Raw genomic sequence first — 8,956 nt, forward strand, 5'->3', positions numbered from 1 at the left:
AAGAGTATAATTTCTTTTTTTAAAACAGATTTCAGTAATTAATAATAGTAATAATAATAGTTCCATGAATTATGGAAAACTTAAGCTGACCCTGTATTCAAGTCAGACAGGCTACTTGCAAAATATCCTATAACATTGATGGAGATAACTTTTAAATAAATAAAATAAATGAAGCTAGGTTCCCTCTTTTCTCTAAAAGGCATTTTGAGTTCTGCAGTCAAAAGAGACATGTAGTTCTGGGAACAAAATCAGAATTCATAGGATTAAGAAAAAAAAAAAAGAGGCTGGATAGGACCTCAAGACATATATACTAATGCTTTTCTATCCCACCAAATAAACCACAATTATGTCATTCCCAGTAGGTACTTGTCAACTCCACTCTAGTGTGTTCCTAAATTTGAAGACTTTATAACCTCTTCAGGCATTCTATTCCAGCGATAGCCTACCCAGCCATTAGAGTATTTTTTTCTCATTATGTCTAACCTAAGCCATGCTTGTTAATACCATTATTCTTATCCCCTCCATGATGGACATAATGGAGTAACATATACCTACTCTTTTAAAATAGCAGTTTTTGAATAATAAAACTAAAACTGTCCTGGTTTTAGTGTTCTTTCCCTTAGGCTAAACAACCTTAATTCATTTATTTTTTTATTCAAAAGATATGCTGTGATATCTTTTGAAGCTGTCTTTGCGGCTTTCTTCAAATGGGCCACAGGTACGTGTCCTTCTTGAAGTGCTATGCCCCAGACAGAACACATTACTTCAGTTTGGTCTCACTAATGCTAAACATATTTGAAATATTACTTCCCATCTTACTCTGAGTCCACATAACTACATGAATTTATATCTCACTGAATCTGAGACAGGAAATAAACAGATTAAATAACTGTTCTGCAGTTACAAACTTACCTGCTATTTTGCTGAGATGTATCTCTTTGATTCCAAAGATCAAAAGATATTTTCTTTTTCTCAGATCTAGAACTGTTCGGAATTTGTTGGAAAATGGCTTTTTCTCACCTTCATAGAAAATGTGAATGACACTTTTTTCTTTTTCTTAATTCTTTTCAAAAAGGATATGAAAATGCTTGAATGAATAGATTTCATTTATGACCTGCTAGATCCTTATGAAATGCCCTCTTAACAAAAACATAATTATACATTTGTCTTTTTCTGCCTTGTCTGTTCTTTTTATATAAAACACTTATTTTGCCCACAAATATAAAAATAGTACTTTTTTATTCCTACTCATTTATAAAGATAATCACAAGGATTTTTACAAATATATTAAAAGTGATTTTGTACAGCCTGATGTCCACAGAAGGAATACAAAATATGTTGCATTTTAAACCTATGCTATGAATCTCAAAAGCTATTAAAACAGCTTGAGTAGATGTTCAAATAACAAAAGCACGCTAATAAAAATAATTATTTTCATACATTTCCTAGGCAATTTATGTCCATAGACTTTTGGGGCTTGGGTATTATTTAAAAGTGTTTAGAAAACAAAAAAGTGTCCCAGGAATCATTACAGTGACTTGAATATACTTCATGCCATGTTAATTGACTTCACACATCATCTGGATATAAACTCAGAGTACACTAGACAGGAAATATAAATATACTTGAAGTAACATTAATTATTCTGCAGTTACATACTTGATATTTTCCTGTAAAATATCTATTTCATTCCAGAAGTTGAAGTTCTTCTCTAAAAGAACACCACTATGAAGTCTAGAGCTCATCCAAAATGCTTATCCCTGCTGCAGATAAATACAACCAATAATCCTCATTTTTTAACCTCTTTTACTGCTCAAAAAAAATAAATTTAAAACAAAGGTATAACATACTTGTGAAAAATCAGAATATGAATCTTATCTGGAGTATTGTAAGAGCAGTTCAGATGCCTTTTTCCAGGCTAATGTTATACATTACTTATGATGCTCTCAGATATTCCCGCTGGTGAGCAGGGATAGTGATATAGTGGAAATATGCTTTCTATCAGCTCAGAGCATAGGAGAGGATAGGCATCTCCTGTGAGGCACAAGCTATGGTCAAGCCAACAGCCAGTATTGTTTCTCTAGTGAGTTACTTATAGAGTAGAGAATAATAATAAGCAGTAATAAAGATATAGTAACAGTACATACAGTACAATATGTACTACTGCACAATGTGTTAACACATAATAATTTAACTTCTTTCACAATGCCATTAATGCTACAGACTTCTAGTAAGTGGTGTATTACTGGTAAGTAGGAAGCATACCACAGCTTCAAGTCCTCAGCCTCATTTTGCATGTCATAATCAAGAATGAAAATTTTGTTCTGAAACCACATTGAGTTTTCCACTACTTCTCTTTTTTTTGAGGTCACAATAGCTGCAACTCTTCTCATGTAACATCTGACAGAAAAATAAACACTCATGTATGTACGGTGCAGGTATTTTTATTTCTAACTTTTCTGAGAACTATGCTAAACCAACATTGAAAGACTTTGGATACACTTTGAAGCCCAGAAACAGTAAATGGGAGTCATGCCATATGTCTCAAAGTATCTCATTTTGGACCAAAACGCAGCTCTGTGTGCAAAACACGTTTACAAATTTTTGGGGACAGACCTGTGAGTTGCCTAACTTTTCCCTAAGTTGTCTTCAGTGAACAGAGCACCAGAGCAGTAACTATTCCACAGCATGCAGCCATGTCGAGGCCCATCCATTCCCAACCACAGATCCATTACCAAGCCCCTCATTCAATCTGTGTTTAGCCTTTTTCAGGTTAGAGGACGGGCTGCAGAACTAGTACATTTTGTTGATAAATGCATTTAGTCCACCACGTGGAGACACACATTTTCTCCCTTTTCACACATATGTGTGGGAAAAATTGCACACAAGGAGATTTGTGCATTTTCATATCTTTATCTAGAATAGATACTGTCATACTTTTTAGAAATGACATCCTGGAATAAATCAGAAGTAAGTTAATCCTGCCCTTTCTCTCTACGCTCATAAACTGTCCCATGTGAACTCAAACTCCCCCAACATGAAACTGTAAAACAGCTGAGTCTGTCACAATGTATAGGAGATGCTGACGATTGAGAAAACTGTAACTAGAAATGTTGCCTCAAATGTACACTGAAAGTGGTCATAGGTAATGGATTTCTCCAAATTTTGCAGCAGATATTACATTACCCTTGAGGATTGACCTGTGGTGCTAGAAGATGATAAACATTCAATTTTAGTGTTGTTGCTTTTAATCAAAGGTTGTCAATCACACAACATTATTTCAACCAAAATTAAACAGAGGCTTGCCCATGTCAGCAAATGCTCTCTGGTAATGGGCAAGGGTTTCATATGTTGCTTTATTTGCATTTAAGTCCAAGTTTTCATAAAAATACCCTGGGGTTTTAGGATTTTTACTAAGATATCACTTCCAAAGTGCATCATGTCTTAATGGAAGAATTTATGAAGTTAATACACTGCTGACATTAAACCAAAAGTTTTTCTTTGTTTTTGTAAGTTCAGAGTGAGAAAGAAGTATATTAAAAAGTCAGATAGAAATGAGCTTTATGAAAGTTCATAGAAGGTGAAAACAATTCAAAACAATCCTTTTTTTTGTTTATTTAGTTTTTTTAAAGGAAAAAAAATCATTTAAAGTTAAATTAGTTTGGGATACAATAGTCTACTTGAGGTTCGTGCATGTGTATACATGAAATTCACTATTTCACTCAATTGGCTCAAAAAGCCTTTATTCTAGACACTGACTGCTAGCCACAAATAGCAAGTTCCCAGACAACTGTTTTTGCAAGGCAAGAGCATGCCAAGGCTGCATGCTCCTGAGGGAAGTCTGCGTGGGTCAGTCATTTGAGGATTCCTGACAAAGTCCAGTTCACTTTCTACTTTCCTGAGAGAGTCTTACTGAAATACTGATTTAGTTTAGGTGTATGTCTATGATAATTAGTAAATGTACGTCTCAAAAAATACAAGGGTACAACAGATTTTTTAATGAGAAGGGCAAAGTAAACAAGGTAAACACCACTATATCCGAGTAAAAAATAACATCTTAAACTGAAGCTCATTTCACTTGTTTCTTCTATTCAGTGTTAGACAGTTTATGTACAAACTAAATAATACAAATCTTCCAATGGTCTCATTAACTTTTGATTAGTTATACTATGATAAAGTGTTCTGTATTTTAAATAATGGACAACAAAGTCTACCCTTTGTTTTAAAACTGCTTCAGCTCTTCAGGTATCTAAAATTTTCTAGCTGAAATGTATTAATTAAAATGTTTTTCCTCTTACATTAACATCTGTTTCTAATTAAGTGATCACCATTTAAAAAGTCAACAACAAAAATCGTGTTTTTACTATAGCAAAAATAAAATAGCCCACTGTACGACTATAAAAAATAAAAGTGCTCACACTGCAATAATCGGAAAGGCTGAATTAGGCTGAAGACTGTAGTTATTAAAGGAAGTCATGCAGAAACATGCCCCTTAGTATAATACTTACTCTAAATTATATTACTCTTTTAAGTGCTTATTTTACCATGCGAATCTTTAAATTAAAAATGAGGCAGTTTTAGGTATATCCTGGAATGGCTTGTTTTCACCTTGTTAACCTGTAACCTTTTATCAAATAGATCAGCCAAGTTCACTAACCACCTATGCAAAACAGTTGTTCTGTTTGAAATCCATCACCTCTGCTCTTACTTATTTTTCCTTTTTTCCTCTAAGCCTCAGGTTGTTTCCTGCACATTTAGAAATCTATGCAGTGTAACCCCAAGAGATCAAGATGAATGGAAGGACAATGTAAATGTTCTGGGCTGGTATGGTGTGCTGCAGTTAAGCCTGACCAAGGCCTGTATGTAGTTATTCTGCTTCAGCTGCTTCACGGTTGTAGCAATGCAGGACTTTTTTGGTTCCATTTTAAAGGTTCAGTTTTTGCTGAACAAGGTCAGAGTGATTATTATTAAGTATCAATTTAGAAATTAATATAGTTAAGAATATGGACAAAACACAACAAGATTATGGAGCAAACATACCCAGGGACATATCTGTGCTAATTTCACTTAATATATTTGAATATTGTTCCAGATTTACCCCATGAAATGGGAGATTGAAACAGTTCTACTACCCCCAGGTAAATGACTTCCTGGGAATATCTAACTTCTCTGAACACTGAGTAAGCAGAAAGTAACCAAACTGCTTAAGTGCAGCAGTAACCTACAAGCCTCTGCATCAATTTTGGGGGCTTAAATACAGGCATGCAGGTGTGAGCTGGCCTATGTACACATTTACTTCTGCTATGAAGTGCAAAGTAGGTGGGAAAAGTGTAGAATGACCAGAGGCTTAGTTCAACTGACCATTTCAGTCAGAACAAGGGTCTGCAAGTATGCAGGCTGGAAATAATTTACCACTATGCAGAAATGCAACAAGAAAATGCAAGGACAGATCGTGCTGGATCTATTCTGCAGGTACTCACAGGGTGGATAATGCCTTTCTGCTTTGAACAATGCCTAAGTCTGAACCCAGTCCTACCTCACCACCCTTGGCACAACATTGCTATGAGATCATTACTACTCCTTCCTATGTCCCTGGCCTCTCAGGCATGTTGTTTGGAGCAGGAACCATGCCATCTCATGTTTTTTATTTGCAAAGCATTTATCACAGTAGGGCTCTGTCTCTGATTTGAGCCCCCGGTACTACTGCAATCCAGACATGAAATAAGAACAACAACATAACCACAGGAAGAAGCAGGGGAGTTAAATGAAGTAAAGACTTAATACACGCCACATTTTAGCAATTCCCCTTAACCACACAGTTCAGAAGAGGTCATTTCATGTAGAGTGGTTTGATTATTGGGTTGTAACAGACAAAGCTTTAGTTTACCCTCAGGGATAAAAAAAATAGGTCAGCTTTTCATTAACAAAAAAAAAAAGTAATTATTTAAAAATTGTAATGATATGTTAGACCGTTAATAGCAAGATCATAAGCACAGTTAAGTAGGTAAGAAATAAGTTACTATGAGGAAGTAGGCCAGTAAAACATCATGAAGTGATTTAACTTATCCCTAATTAATGGAAATTCTGGATCTGTTTTATTCACATTATACAATTTATGATTTCCTCTTGACTATTTGTTTTTCCTCATTCCTTAAACTTTGAAGTTGCACATCTTTTGCAGCCTGGTACATTACCAACTCAGATAACTGTCATTTGATAATAACCTCAAGTGATAAATTCATTCTTACCCTTTTGGTGGCCTTATGTTGAAATCTATTACGTCCTTCCTACACCAGGATTTTATTATAAATCCAAACACAGCTTCCTCTTTATCTTTTTTTTTTTTTTAAACTTAGACTATTGGCCAGAAGCAAAGCTGCTTCTCTTTTTATTGCTACACAGCAGTAAATCTTCTGCTGCCTAAAGAACTAAAACACAACCAGAAACTGTCTTGCTACTTTAGTGCATTAAATTCTTAGCGGCTGCTTTGCACTTACATTCTGTTGCTACCAACCATCCTTTACTTGGAAGTAGAAGAAATTTGGGTTTTTGCTCATGCAAAAATTTATAATAATTTAACTGTAATTTTCTGCAAACCCAAGTCACCTGTTGTACCATCATTAGGACTGAAACTTCCTGCTTTATCTACAGCATTTTGCTACGCATCTCAGATAGAGCAAATATGATAATATGTAATTAATGATGTCCTGCAACCTTCTCTTTCACAAAAAAATTCTTGGAACTCCTGTGAAGCAGTTAAAATTAGTTACTGACAAATAAGAAACTACAGACTGAAGAAGTCTAGCTCATAGAGTCACAATGAGAAAGGACTAAAAAAATACTTCTGTAATTCTTGCAAGAGGAATCTCCAACCCAGCTACTTCAATTTTCACATGACTTGTATTGTTATATATGAGCCAAAGTGGGTGTTAATCATAAATGAGTAAAATAAAGTGCCACAACCAGAACTGCATTATCATGCAAAACGTGTAAAAACTGAAATACTCAAGTCTAGAAGTTGTACGCCTATGATGCATCACCTCTGCAAGTTAACTGAAAGGAGGAAGGAAATCCTTTGTAGAGCTGTGCATGTTTTTTTTCACTGAAAGTAGCAGTAACAGTTGAATTTCAATATTTACTCTTGATTTTAGAAGTTACTGAAAATTATTTGTGATATGTTTTTCTCTCTCGTATGCCTTGGTGACTTGCAGGATTGAGATAGAGACAGGGGAAATAAATTTTATAGAAACATTTGCAAGCCTAGTCCCAGCTTCTTTTCAATTAATGGGAGGAATGTATTTTCTTAAATTCCATAGATGGAATACATATGCCTTACTAACATAATGTTGCACACAATAGGTTGATAAATCTGTAGAGGTCTAAGAGTAAATAAGAAGAATGAAGTAGCACTAAAAATATTATTGAAATACTGAAATAGCATAGCCAAGCAGACTTTTTAAAGAAATATCTGAAAGTGAACAATCCTATCGCTTTCTCAGACCAGGCAAAAGAATTAGAGCGATCAGAGCTATACTAAGTTTGGTAGAAAAAAAAAACCCAAAACTTGTTATTTGCTTCTTTCAGTGCAAGGTGGCCAGACAGATATCTTAACTTTTCAATCAAATTTAAAAAAATGTCACCAGCAAACTTCAAACATTAAGAAAATATACTTTGAAATAAGCTTCAGTATGAGAGCTTCAGCGTGACAGAAATACAATTGTGCAAATGATACTTCTGTAATAATACAGGAGGCATTTGTCATTTCAATGCAACCCATGAATGATGAAAACAGTAATGGATAACAGGAATTAATTGCTGGTCAGAAGGTTTAGGACAAAGATCGTAATATGTCTGAAAAAAGAATTATTAATCACACAGTGATTGTTCCTTCTTTCCCTTAAAGGCATTTAAAGTCCATAGCTATTGCATGATGTAGAATTCAGAAGGACAATCCAGATTTATCATTTACATGATGGGCTTCATAGATCTAACAATAATCATAGGGTTTCAGTATAGCATATGCAAGAGTCTCTTGTTGCAGTCATTATAGGAATTTCACCCAGGTAGTGTTTCAATAAATTGAACTAATCTAAATAATTTTAATCAGTGCAGGCTATCAAAGAAGCTAGGGTTGGGGTAGGGATCATGAGTTTCCAATTGCCTCATCAGACTTAGTCAAGGCTTATTTAAGGCAAATATCTGAAAGAAATCATGTGTGCAGATTTATAAAAGGAACAGATTCTTGTTTAAACAACAACAAAACCAGGTTAACTCTTTTAAGTGGACTGTTATTCTCTCCATCTGTCCTGAACATGCAATGTGCCTCGTCTACTGGTATCAGCCCTTAGGCCCACCAGCCATTATTTGAAATATTTCAGTTCACACTGTGGACTATTAGCAGTGCTGCCTCTTGGTCCTCTATGATACATTAACTCCATCTGTAGTAATTCCATGTCTCATTGGCAGATGCAGACCTTCATTAAATAAATAAGTGAATACATATAAAAGAAATTTTTAAAATGCTTCTCCTTCCTCCATCTATACAAAAGATACATCAAAGTGCTAACTTATCAAGTGGTGTGATTAACAAAAGATGTCACCATGAAAAAATAGCAACATTAGCAAATAGAAAAGCCTTTTTCTTTTTCTTCAGTCTGTACATTTCTGTCACACTTCATCCAAAGCAAAGTCACGTCCCTATTGTTTCAGAATTGCTTGACTTTGCAAAGGAAAATTTGCATCCTTTCTCATTTCCTTATTTTCTGTTTTTTTAAGAACAGCTTTTGTGTTACTGTTGCTACAGTATTGGCCCAGTTACTTTAGGAAAGACAACTCCACAACTGAGAGAAGAAAAAAAGAACCATCACACCCATCCAATGAAAGGGATCTTTGCTGCAGTCTTTATAGGAACCTCTGGATAACGTCACTTTCACACTCAGACTCATTCTGTGCTCTC

The sequence above is a fragment of the Fulmarus glacialis genome, unplaced genomic scaffold (assembly GCF_000690835.1).
Source record: "Fulmarus glacialis isolate BGI_N327 unplaced genomic scaffold, ASM69083v1 scaffold4502, whole genome shotgun sequence".
Classification (NCBI taxonomy): Eukaryota; Metazoa; Chordata; class Aves; order Procellariiformes; family Procellariidae; genus Fulmarus; species Fulmarus glacialis.